Source organism: Microtus pennsylvanicus, chromosome 3 (genome assembly GCF_037038515.1).
Source record: "Microtus pennsylvanicus isolate mMicPen1 chromosome 3, mMicPen1.hap1, whole genome shotgun sequence".
NCBI classification, from domain to species: domain Eukaryota; kingdom Metazoa; phylum Chordata; class Mammalia; order Rodentia; family Cricetidae; genus Microtus; species Microtus pennsylvanicus.
Genome location: NC_134581.1, coordinates 66,210,461 through 66,224,061, shown reverse-complemented (window position 1 = coordinate 66,224,061; position 13,601 = coordinate 66,210,461).

Genomic DNA, 13,601 nt, shown 5'->3' with positions numbered 1-13,601 from the left:
AGACTGGAACTAACGGGCCAAGCAGTGTTTAAAAGAATACAGTTTCCTTGTAATTATTTCGGGCCATAAGCTAGCCTTGCGGGCGGCCGGGTGCCAGGGACGCAGCCCCGCCACTCCTACAACAGACAAGGTCTCTCACTGAACCTGGAGCTCACCAGTTCATCCATGCTGGTGTAAGGAGCATAATTTAAATTTCATGTGATTTGGAAGCATGTAATGCATGTAAGATAGACGTTTTCCACCAGGCAGCTCAGTCCCTGCCTAGGACAGGTGTTGATAGGCTCGTGAATTAACTCCAAAGCGGTGCTGATGTGCTCGTGAACCAGCCTCAGGCTCTGAGCCCTGAGAGCCTGAGCTACTGCCCAATAACATGTTACAAAATTGGAACTTTGGGAATAGATTCTAGGATCACACTGCTGTTCACCACAGGCACGGTGTCCCCTGCCTCTCTGTTGATACCTGTCAGTAAGAGTACCCGGGACTGTGCATGGTCCTGGCCTCAGTGACCGTTGACCTTCTGACACTGTCTCTGAGCCCACACAGGGTGAGTGTCAGCTAGCTGTTGGCCTATGCTCTCAAGAACCTCCTGGACTTCCATCAGTGCCATCATTCCAGCCTGCCACAGCTGAAGGACTTCACAGCAGACATGGGTTGAGCCTGCAAGCATCGTCACCGGGGAAGATTTCCCAGTGGAACCCTGCAGCAGTGTTTCTGCCCAAACAACCGTTCCCTGCTGGAGGAAATGTCTGTTCAACTTTTATATTAGCATGATAGTCTAAGGAATGTTTGTTTGAATAGACCTAGCGTATTTGAAAGACAAATCTCACATGGACATCCTAATTGCTAACAGGCCATAGGCTGGTGCTTTGCACAGCTGGCCAGCTAGCAAGTCCCAGGTATCCTCCAGTCTCTGCTCCCCCAGCACCAGAATAACTACCATACCCATCTTTTTACATGGGTGCCAGGTCTGAGCCTAGGACTTCATGCTTACACAGAAGTGCTTTGCCTACTGAGCTGCCTTCCCAGCTCCATCTAAAGCAGCAGTTCTCAACCTGGGGGTCTTGACCCCTTTGGAGGTTCGAACAACCCTTTCTCAGGGGTTGTTATTAGATATCTTGCATATTCTTTCAGTATTATTTGTAACAATAGCAAAGTTACAGTTATGAATTAGGAACAAAATAATTTTATGGTTGGGGGTCACCACAACATGAGGAACTGTATTAAAGGGTCACAGCATCGGGAAGGTTGAGAACCACATAAGCCAGGCAAACCCTCAGCTCTTCCCCATTCACTGTTTTCCCTTGCCACCACCAAGGAGCCAATGGACCACTGAGGAAAGATGCTCCCAGATGGAGAATAGACAAAGCAGCATCTAAATGCCGAGGGACCCACTGGAAAGAACATATCCCAACCTCCTTTCTCCCAGAGACTCCCCCACTGCAAGCACTACCATCCAAGTTCATGACCTCAAGCATCAATAGGTCCTTAATATTCCCCAGCAAACCTAGCACGCTTTCCTGGAAATCTGTGTTCTGAAATAAACATTTCGTACACTCTTTTTGAGTTTCTAATATCCTGCCCCAAACACCCCCAATTGATGCCCACTGACCACAGTATTCCCACCTATCCATGCTACAAACTCCACCTTCCTCTGTCCTTTGAGATCGGTTACCGTCCTTGCTCCTGGGAAGGTCAGCCTCATCTGGGCCTCTTGAAGAGTCTTCCTCCTGCAGTCACTCCTCTGTCTCCTCTGCGCACACTCCATCTCTTCAGGGACATCCAAGTGTCTTTCATAAAGCCTGTTCTCACCCTACACGACCTTCTCTCCATTGCTTTTCCTGCTGTGATGTCTCCAGAGAAGGTTTGCTGCCACCACCTTCTGTTTCTCTGCTATTCTGCATAAGTGCCTGTTGTCCAGTACGAAAGGCGCTCCAAAGAGTGTACAGTAAAATGAAAGACCATCACCCTCCCACGTCCCCAGGTGCTGCTTAGCTTGTTGTCACCTTGACATAGGCTAGGGTCATCTGGGAAGAGAGACCCTCAATTAAGAAATATATCTTGGTTTGGGGGAGGGTGGAAAGTGGATCTGGGAGGAGGCAGGGGGAGAAGTGGAGGGTGAGTATCATCAAAACATAAGATTCTCTAAGTTTTCAAAATATTATATTTAATTTTTTTAAAGACTCCTTTTTAAAGTGTGAGATGATGCAAGGATAGTGATACACACATTATTCCAGTTCTTGGGAAATGGAGGAAGCAGGAGAATGCGTAGTTCAGTGCCAAGCTGGGCTACAAGAGAGTCCAAGTTAAAACAAAACATAACAAAACAAAACAAAAGGCAGCTCCAAATAAGTAAATCTAGAAACCCAGGACCCATAGATCCTGTAGCTTCTTCAGCTCCTGGGTTTTGGAATGTTCCTCATGAGATGTGACCTCATAATTCTCAAACCCGCCCTATCTGTGTCCCACCAGAGGAATCCTTTCAGAACTACATAAAAATCCATCTAAGATTCTCTTTTCTGAGCCTGAAGAGATGGCTCAGCAGTTAAGAGCACTTGCTGCTTTTGCAGAAGACCTAGGTTCTGTTCCCAGAAGAGTCACAACCTCTTGTAATTCTAGTTCCAGGTGGGGGATCTGATGCCCTCTTCTGGCCTCTGCAGGCACCTGCACTCAGATGGTGCACACACATATACCGAGGCATATACATATGCATATAAAATAAATCTTTATTTAGATGTTGTCTTCCATGAAAATGAGTCTGGGTGGCTCTGAGTCAATAAAAATTCGAATTTCTGGTCAATGTCTCCTCCGTTACCACCAGAGACTGTCTCCATCACAGGTGTGTCACGCTTGCCCTCAGGCTCCATCCACGCTGTCTGTGCTTCACCACAGCCCTCTAAGCGTCCCCCATGACCATCTCTACAGACCTCACACCATGGAGGGCCTAGGACGTCCTTCGGTAGCCAGTACATGCTCACTGGCTAGATCTAAACCTGCCTCCTAATGCAATTCTCTCTTCCCCAAGCCACACACTCTCTGGTCCCATTGCATGGCAACCTCTAGTCTTCTTGTTGCCTTCCCTAGTGGGTCAGACTCTTTCTTCACGCCAGGTCTTCACTTTGTTCTTTCTAACTCTTCTTTAGCTGTAACCGTGACTGGCTCCTCTCATCCATCCAGTAGGATTCCTTATTCTACTTCACATTTTCAGTCTCTATCTCTTTCAGCGGTTTACTTATTCCAAAATTAATCCGATTCTACTTCAAGTGGTCAGAAACATGTTCAGTAGAGATATAGACTTAGACCTGCTCAAATTCCATTATGTAGGCTCAAACAGTTTCTATGCCCCCTTCTTCTATATGGTTCCTTAATTCCCTTACAGAGACAGTCATGGCTTCCATCTCTCTGGGAATATTGGAAACACTCTACATTTCATTCTTTATCACCTGCCTAATCCTGAGGGCCACATGTTTTTTGTTATGAAACCCATGCCTGTCTCTTTGATCGACAAGTAGACAGGAGCATGAACCTTGGCATCCTGCCTTCCCTGAGTTCATCAGGACCGCATGCCCCTTCTGCTAAGCCTGCCTGGTGCAGACCAAGGCACAGAGCTTACTTCCCCTAACCATAGCTATGGGAGTAGGAATCTTGGGATCCCTATTTTTTCCTGCTAGAATATTATCCTTATATCTCACAAACCAAGTAAATTCACCACCCCCAAGAACTTTCCTTCGTGCGGGCTCAGTTGAATTTCTTGTATCAATTGTACTTCTGAACCTCCAGACCCCGGATTTGCTGTTTGGCCACTACTCAAGGAGAGATGCTGCTATTCTGTCTATGGATCTGAACGGACACAACACCCTCTGAAAGCCAGATAAGCCACCAGATAAGCCAGGGACTTTGGGGGAGCAAAGAATGAAAGTGGGGAGGACTGGCGGTGTTTTTACTCATGGCTGTCTTAGCTGTGTTCCTTCCTGAGACTACTTGCTGCTGTCTGCCTGCTTTTTGGATTGCACTTTAATCTGTCAAATTCATGTCTTATAAATTCTATAGTTCCTACATGATGTTTCCTCCAATCTTTCAACTCCTCCATTGGACACTCCATCTCCCTGAAGCCCCTGGACCAGGCAATGGACGCACCAAAACCTTCCCTAAATATGACTCCTTCTCTTGGTACCCCAAGGAGGCCCTGCCAGAGTGATCAACAGAAGGTTGGGCTCACAAGTCACACCTGCCCACCTCAGATGAACTACTGAAGAAGAAACCTTTCTCCCGCTTCTTGCATTGAGTTTGTTTCTTTGTCAATAGTGGATACAAAACAGAGGCCAGAAACAGAGTGAATCAATTTCAGGGAATTGACACAATATAAATCTGGCCCAGGAAGCATCCCTGATAACACTGCAAGACACAACAACTCCTTTCCAGCCAAACCACAGCGGGGGAATTTCATGACTAAGCATGACCAATCAAAATCAAACCTGACCAAGTATCACAGAATTGTTTCCCTGTCAACCCACGCCCCAACATCAATTATTCAGGATGGTCTTCATTTGTATGATGGGAACCGAAAGCCACCGTGACCCATCCGCTCCGGTGGGCTGGACTTCTGTCACTGCCTCTGTCCCCCACCCCACTCCCGCAGCGTATAAAGTAAACTCAGCCTTTCTTCGCTGGTCTAACTAGGGTGAATTCATTCACCGCCTGCCAATCTTCCACCACAGGAAGGGCTTGTCGCTCTAAACTTATCCCCCTACAGGGAGACATAAAATTTTCCCATCCGTAAAGCATTTATTATTCAGTCTGAGCATTGCGTTTCATCACGGTGTAGCATGTGTCTCATTATACTAGACGCTAACATGTATCTGAAAATGAAATTCTAGATGGTATTGAATTCCTGCAGAGATGTAGTGTGGTGTTGGGATGGTGGATGTCCAAGCCCTGGCCTGTGGACATGGCAGTGATTGTCAGAAAGCTCTGAGTGTGTGTGTGCGCGCACGCGTGCGTGTGGCAGAGATGGTGTGGATAGTTCTCACTGTCCTAGCTGCTTCTCTTTGCTGTAGGTGGGAGAGAAAAATCCTGTAGTCAAAGCCAAGGTCAATGTTGAATGCCCTAAATGAGTCCTAAGAGAATTCTGTGTGAACAGAGTGGAAACTGCAAGGGCTCATTCTCCCTGCCCACGGGCCTCTTTTCTTCGCTCTTCTTAAAATTCCCCGCGTCTTTGTTCTTGGCTGTGCTCCAGGAGCCGCTTCTCATATGTGAGCATGCCTGAGGATCACCTGGGGATCACCTGGGGATCTTGTTAAAATGAGTCTGATTCCACGGGGCCTGGACTGGAGCACCGCCTGTGCAAGCTGCTGCCTGATGCTGGCCGACCATGGACCACACTCAGAGTAGCACCCTGCTAGAAACACACCATCCAGTAGGATAGCCATCAGCTTCATGTGCCTGTGTAACTAAACGTCAGGGAAACTGAAAATGCAATTCATTCCTCACTGGCACTAGCCCCACGTTGAGTACTCCACAGCCCTTGGTGGCTCGCGGAGTGGCCAAGGCTTCCACAGAGCAGGGAAGCTATTGGGACTCTCGCCCCTTAGGTGATGATGTCACAGAGGAGGGGGAGTGAGAATGGAGAGTGCTCACCGATGCAGGAAGTCCTGGGGTTGCTTTCCAGGACTGGGTAAACTCAGTGCTGGTCATCCCAGCACTTAGAAAGTGGGGGCAGGAGGGACAGGAGTTCAAGGTCACCATCAACTAAGTAGTTCAAGGTCAGTTTGGGTTTCAGGAGACTCCATCTCAATCTCCCCTCCTCCACACATACAAAAAATAAAAACAGGCAAAACTCCATTTGGCCGTAACATACTGGTGCAATATAGCATCAGGTGCATGGGAAGTGCTCAATCTACAGTTAATCTCCATTTCCTTATTCACATCCATTCACTCCATCAGCAGTAAGCTCGGTGAGTAACTGCCACCACGGTGTCGTTCCCACAGTGGGGGATGGGAGCAGGGAAACTGCCTGAGAACTAAGTCAGTTCTGCACAGATTGGAACAATCAAGACACGAGGCCCTGCTCCTTTCTCTTAAACTGATCCGAGGCCCTGCAATTGCTGCAACAGCTCCTAGCAGAAAGTTCGCCAGCTGGGGAAGTCGGGAGGCGGGGGAGAGACATTTTCCAAGAATGCCTTTCATGTGGACCCAGAGCTGTCATTTTCCAGGCAATTCTGTGAACCAGGGCCTGGGGGCAATTTCCCAGAGCACAGTTGCTGTGCTTGTGGCTAGCTTTAGAGAGCACAGAATGGAGAGGCAGGGGCATAACTACAGCCAGGACAGGCCCAGGCACGCCTTGCTCTTCAGTTCAGCAGACTGGCCCCAAGGACAGTTCTCCCTCAGGTGGGGAGCTGCCGGCTCCAAGTGCTGGCACTGGCGCTGACCCAGGCACACAGGCAACTTTCTCGGCCAAGGGCTCTCTGTTAATTCACATGGGAAGGGCAAGTTGGCCTAGCTTACAGGCGGCAGTGATGTTGCCCCTCACACGAAATCAGCATGGACTCCAATCAACTGTGGGTCCACAGCTGCATTTCAGATGGAAAGAACACGGAGATAGGAGGAGGAGCTGGAATCCGAGCCTCACCAGCTCGTGACTCTGAGCCTGTCTCTGCCCCCTCTGGGTCTCAGTTTACTTTGATGTAATAGAAGAGATGTGCACTGTGTGTGTGTCTGTCTGTCTGTCTGTCTGTCTGTATCTGGTGCTATAACTCTTCCATATTTACTAGATACCACTGGTCATACGGTGACCTAGTTCCTGTCCTCACAAAGTGGACTGTGTCGACAGGAAGACAGATACTAGTCAGTGAGTCACATGAGAAAGTACAAAATGACAATGACAGATTCAACAACAGAACGTAATGAGAATCTGCAGCAGAGGAACTTAGGGAGGCCGACTTCCCTGAACATAGCGCGACTGATGCTCAGAAGTGATGGGGTTACCAGGCAGATAAAATAGGGGCAACAGTCTAGGCTCCAGAAACGGGACAGACAAAGGTGTGTGACAAGAGAGGATGTGGCAGCCCGGAGTATCAGTGGGTCTAGATGATGGAACCAGGTGACATGTGGCAAGAAGAGCCCAGAAAGGAATTGAGCTAAAACTGTGTGCTGGGTTATAAAGGCCAAACCAATTATATATGCCTCCAGCCCAAGGAGCTTATGATTCACCCAACGGGATAACTACTGAGTTTCCTGTTAATATTCTTGGGTGTGTCAAGTCTATTACTGCATCTTGGGCCATGGCCTATAAGAAATTCAAACACTGTCAAACCCGTTCAATTGGAATTTCCGCAAACCACTAACCTCTCACCGTATACGTAGCCCAGCTGCAAGGAATCGAGAGCAGCCAAAAACCGACTTCTAGGGAGGTTCAGGATGCCCAGGGGACAATGAACCCAAGCTGCCTCTCTTCTGCCACCTCCCTGTGAATCACATCCATTTGCCTCTGACTGCACAAGTGGTTTGCATTAGGGGACCATGGTCTTGTCTTTTCTGCCTTTATTCTTTCCAGATGAGGCTAGACTGGCAGGCCTAGCGGGATGGAGGAGTGGGGTGATTGATCAGCAGCCAATCCAAGGAGCCTTGGAGGGGTCAGGAGGGAGTGCCCAGCCTCAGGCTAAGGGAGGAGGACACACTCCCCCCCAAAGCCCATTCCTGTACATCGTTGTTCTGCCTAGGTGTGGCAGCTTGGTGACCTCATGGTGGTGACTTGAGAGGGAACAATGGCAAAAATTCTTTAGTGCTGAGCAATCATCCCATTGGGAGACTCGAAGCCCACACATTCTTCAATAATCCTGAGTGGACTCAGTTTTACGGGGACCCCCATTGTAGAGGGCGGGAGGAATATAATCTTGGCCAGTCTGGTATCATTCTATCCTGGATTGTGCTGAACTCCAGGGAGGGTTGTAAAGAAATCAGGTTCTGAGATGACTGCTTACACAGCCATGCTGCTCACCAGGCCTGGGAGAAGGCTCAGTGGATAAGAGGACTTGCTGTGTAAGCGTGAGGACCTGAATCCCCAGACAAATCCCCTAAAAAGCCAGGGCATGGCTGCACATGCCTGTAACCCCAGCGCTGCAAGGGGCAGAGAGCCGTCAGCCTAGACTAGTCAGAGCTCTGGGTTCAGGGAGAGACCTTGTCTCAAGGGAATAAGGTGGACAGTGACAGAGCAGGACACCTGGTGTCCTCCATTGGCCTCCACCCACACATGCAGAGGCATGCACACACATGCATACATATGCACACACATGCAGAGGCATGCACACACATGCATACATATGCACACACATGCACAAGCACACACACACATGCACAAGCACACACATGCAGAGGCATGCACACACATGCATACATATGCACACACATGCACAAGCACACACACACATGCACAAGCACACACACAAAAATGCTTATTTCCTCCATCCAGCAGCAGTAATAGTCCTTCTCCCCAGACCCCTGACTTGTCTATCTGGAACCCCAGGACACAGGGACACACCCATGTCATTCTTGATCCTGATCCTTGATAGGACCCAAAGGTGGCACTATCAAGCTGTACCAAAGAAGTTTGGATAAGGCTTGGGTAAGTTCCTGCCCCTGGCCTGGAGTCCATAGCGTGCTACACACACACACACACACACACACACACACACACACACTGCCCACCAGTCTCCTTTCCCACTTCCCAGCCACCATAATTCCCCTCTGGGGAACTGAGAGCCCCACCTGCACTCACCCTCAGTCCTCAGCCAGTAAGTACCTGTCTGCAGGACCTCGCACTCAGGACTCCAGAGCCACCTGCCGTATGTTCTCCGGGTTCTGCTGTGCCATCCCTCCCCTCAAGCTGCAAGGGAATAGTCTTTGAGCTGGTAGAATCAGGGAAGAGCAGCTGCCCAGGTCAGGGCAGAGGAATTGTTGGAGGGAGGTAAGGCAGCAGATGCTTTATCCAGTGCTGAATTCCACCCTTACTGAGGGCTCTGCACAAGGCTGATGGCAGCATTAGTGCCGTGACTGCAGTGTGGGGTCAACTCCGTGCATTACCCTGTTAAGCTTGAAGAGAATTGCAAGGCCTGTGTGACAAAGAGTCCTCGCGGTCACTGTGTCACCGCCAATTGGCCCAGTCAAGCATGGCCTTCAGGTGCACTGGGCACCCCAGGCACTCTGCCCCCTGCTAATGCCAGGAGCAAGGTTCCTGATATTTTTGATTACCCTGTGGGATTTCCTTTGGAAGCAGTTTCCATGGAGATTTACCTCATTCTAGCCATGCTGCCTTCTTGCTGGACCTTAGAAGCTTGCAATTACCCCAGGGCCTTTGCACAGGATATTCCTTATGCTCAGAGGACCACAGAGTTTCAAACAGTTATCAATTGCCATTTGATCAGTCACCCCTTCCTTGGCCAACTTGTATTAGATTGTTTTCTCACCCCTCCCCATTCTTCTCCAGAGCATTTATGACTCCTCCTCCCATTTATCATTTCCTGTCTTCCTTCCTCCTGGCTCCTCCAGGGAAAGGATATGGTCCTGTCCATTGGTCATGAAAGAAAGGAAGGGAAGGAGAGAGGGCAGAGGATTCTCAGGAGCGTTCTGTCTTCTCCCCACTGCATCCATAAAGCACTTGTGGTTCTTGGAGTGTAATTGCCCCCCCCCCCCGTAAGCTCATAGGAAGTGGTACCTTTGGAAGGTGTGGCATTGTTGAAGTAGGTGTGGCTTTACTGAAGGAAGTGTGTCACTGTGGGGCAGGCTTTGAGGTCTCTTCTGCTTAAGCTTCCCTCAGCGACACAGTTCACTTCCTGTTGCCCTCTGATCAAGATGTAGCCAGCATCATGTCTGCCTGCACGCTGCCATGTTCCCTGCCATGATGATAATGGGCTGAACCTCTGAAACTGTCAGCCAGCTCCAATTAAATGTTTTCCTTTATAGGAGTCATGGTGTCTCTTCACAGCAATAGAAACCTAACTAAGACATCGCTAAAACACAGAAAGGTTAGTGCCTTAGCCAAGAACATGCAGCTATTCTGTAGAAGAGGGCAATCTCTTCTTGTTTTTTGTTTTTATTTTGAGATAGGGTCTTGCTATATAGCTCTGGCTGGCCTGGAACTTAACACATTGCCTCAAAACTCAAGGCAATCCTCCAGCCTCAGCCTCCCAAGTGCTGAGATTGCAAGTGTGCTATTTTACGTCCAGCTTCTGGTTCTTTTTTCAGTGAAATATCCTTTCTCCAGGGAATTAGACTGAAGGGGAGGGGCAAGGTGTCTGACATCCTCTTCTGGCCTCTGCACATGTGCACAAACATGTGTGTACCTGTACCACAGGTACACAATCAATTAAGAAAGGGGGCTGGGCATCTGGATCCATAGGTGCAATACTTGTCTAGCAAGCACAAAGCACCAAGTTGGATTCCCAGAACTGTAAAGTGTGTATGTATGGTTTCAGCACATGGGAGTTGAAGGCAGGAGGATCAGAAGCTCAAAGTCATCTTTAGTTACACAGTGAGTTCAAGGCTAACCTGAACTACATATCAGAGAGAGAGAGAGAGAGAGAGAGAGAGAGAGAGAGAGAGAGAATATTGTGTCTTTGAGGCAGAGATAGTAGACATCCGCAGGGAGATAGTATTTGTCAAACATGAGCTCATGGTGCCTGAGACTGTGTGCACAAGGCTTACATGAGATCAAACCAACCAAAGCCCCAGGATAGATAAGGGTGGACTCACAAGCCCCACCACCATCTGAGGAATTATTGGCCATTGATGACTTCTGGGAGAAGATGAGTCATTTTCCTTCAATGATAAAGAAAACCCAAGAGCCTACCACACTCCAGTAGATTGTCCGGCCACCCATACACACATACAGGCCACACTGAACAGACTCAGTAGGTATTTTAAAAAAGAGAGACTGAGAGAGAGAGATCCCGTGAAGTTGTGAGGGAAAGGGGGAGGGACTGGAGAAGAGGGAATAGGGGTGGATTTGACCAAAATGTATTATATGTACATATGAATATTGAAATATCTTAGAGACTGTCCATCTGAGCAGTGTGGCTACTGGACCCTCTGATGGCCACTGAATTGCCACAGGAGGAGCCTTCAAGCTCTGGCTTTTTAACTCTGTCTAAAAACATGGATCTCTACACATGAAATACCAGCTTGTGAGAGCTTCCCAGCCACACAGCTGGCACAGTCCAGGGACTTGTTCATAGGTCTGCCAGAGGAGGCAGGGAGACCCAGGGAAATCGGAAACAACACACAGATGAAGGCTTCTAGGGGATACTGGCCAGAGTGAGGCTCAAGAGGGCAGGCAGGACTGGCCCGGGGACGCTGCCAGAGTCCTGTTCAGCCTTGGGCTAGACTGGAAACCAGTCCTGTTAAACAAAGCATTACACAACCATCCCATTAATTGCATTAACCCAGAAGGTCAAGCTAACTCATTCCAGCCTCTAAGGGGCTCTGGTTGGAGGGAACAGGAGAAGGCAGGCGCCTGAGTTCCGGGGCCTTGTGTCCATGTTGATTTAATTAACTGCGATCCCTGCTTCCCCTGGGCATGGCTTCCCAGACCCCACCCTTGGTTGCTGCCTGTTGTCCCCAGAGAAGCCAGGCAAAGAAAAGAAAGACTCTACGGTATAGTTTAGGGTGACAGGAGGACCAGCGGAGAGCAGCAAGTTAGTCTGGGCCTGTAGAGGAAATACAAAGACAAAGGCCCAGGCCAGTCTGAAGGTGAGGAAGTAGTCTAGCAGGTTGGCGGGGTGACAGACAGAGTAAGTAAGGAACGCAGGGGAGTCATCAACAGGAGGCGTGGCCAATGGGGGATGCTGTCCGCTATGGAAAGGAGACAGTGAAGGCCCTCAGCAGGCCTGAATTGTACCAGGGCATTAGTTCTGGAGGACACCGGGAAAAGTCCAAGAACTGGCTCAATAAATAAATAAATAAATACATAATAAATATTCAGAAACCACAATAGCTTAGTTCAGTGTGGCTCCTGGACCAACAGCTTTGCTACCACCAGGGAATGTCTTAGATATTCAGACTAGCAGAGCTGGGGAGATGACTCAGCGGCTAAAGAGTTTGACATGCAGATGGGGGACCTGAGTTTGGACCCCCAAACCGATGAAAAAACCAAGCCTATGACAGCATGAATCAATAATCCCAGTTCCCCTGTGGTGGGACCAGACCAGAAGCTAGGGGAATCCCTGGAAGATTGTGGACCAACTGGCCTGGAGTATGCAGCAGAGAGCAACAGGAAGAGAGCAGATCTGCTTGTGTGTTTTATCATAATTATTGTGGGTGTGCGTGTATGATGCATGTGTGAGGGCAGTTACATTGTGTGTCGCTGCACACATGTGAAGGTCAGATGACAACTGTCAGGAGTTGGTTCTTTCCTTCCACCATGAGGTCTGGGGATTGAACGCAAGCTGTGAGGTTTGTGTGGCCAGTGCCTCGACCTTCCACACCATCTTGCCAGCCTGACCCTGATCTAAAGTGGGAGGTGAGGTCATTTAACCTCCACACACATATCATGGGAAGCACAGGCTTGAATTCACACGCACAAATGCTCATGCACACAGCATACACACAACACGTAAAGAGATGCAGATGACCAGGACTGGAAGCTAGTTCAGTCTATGAAGTACGTGCCATGCAAGCATGAGAACATGAATTTGAGCCTCAGGACCCATGTAGTCCTGAGAAAAGTGTAGAATCATACATGCTTGTAACCAGTTCTGGGGAGACTGTGGATCCCTGGGGCTTATCGGCCAGCCAGCCTAGCCTATTGGGGAGACCTCCAGGACAATGAAAGGCCCTGTCTAAGAAGGTAAGGTGGATGATGCCTTGTGAGAAGTGGCACCCAACGTTGTCCTCTGGCTTCCAAACACATGTGCATACATGGTACCCACACAAACATGCACACACATGCACACAGATTACTAAGCCCCACTTGAGACCATAGGCCAACTATCAGAATACCTGAAAATGTATTAAAAATCTCAGGCTTTCCCCCACTCCTGTCTGAAGTTCACCAAGACCTTAGAGAGCTCAGTGGGCTTAGAGTGTGACAAGAGTTATGCCTGACCTCTCGTGCCCTGGCACTCTCTGGTGTGAGTGGAGATAGGCCTGCCCCCTTAGGGCCAGTAACAAATAGATGTCGACCATAGGAGGAATTGGGCCACACAGTTCCAGATACAGACAAGGCCCTTCCTCAGCACTGATGAATCCAGACTGTTCCCAGAAAATGTCATCAAGAAAAGTAATGGTCTCATCAAGCCTGCAACATGCTCAACCTAGATGGCGTGCAGAAAGCCGATTGCGAAGGCGAAAAAAGACAAACAGCCTGACAGGCACCGTTCATATTCCACAGGAGACAGCTGGAGCCCCGAGATGCACGCCGGCTCCCAGCTCTCTGCGATACCGGGTGATTTAGGAAGTGGCTGACGGTCCTAGCAGGCAAGTAAAACCTGCAGAGACTCTCCTGGGAAGACAGAACTGCTGAGACAGGAGACAGGACCTATGGACCTGTGACCTACCTCACATCTGTCCAGCATAACTTAGGTCTCTGTCCAGGGAAAGACTTGAGGGATTCA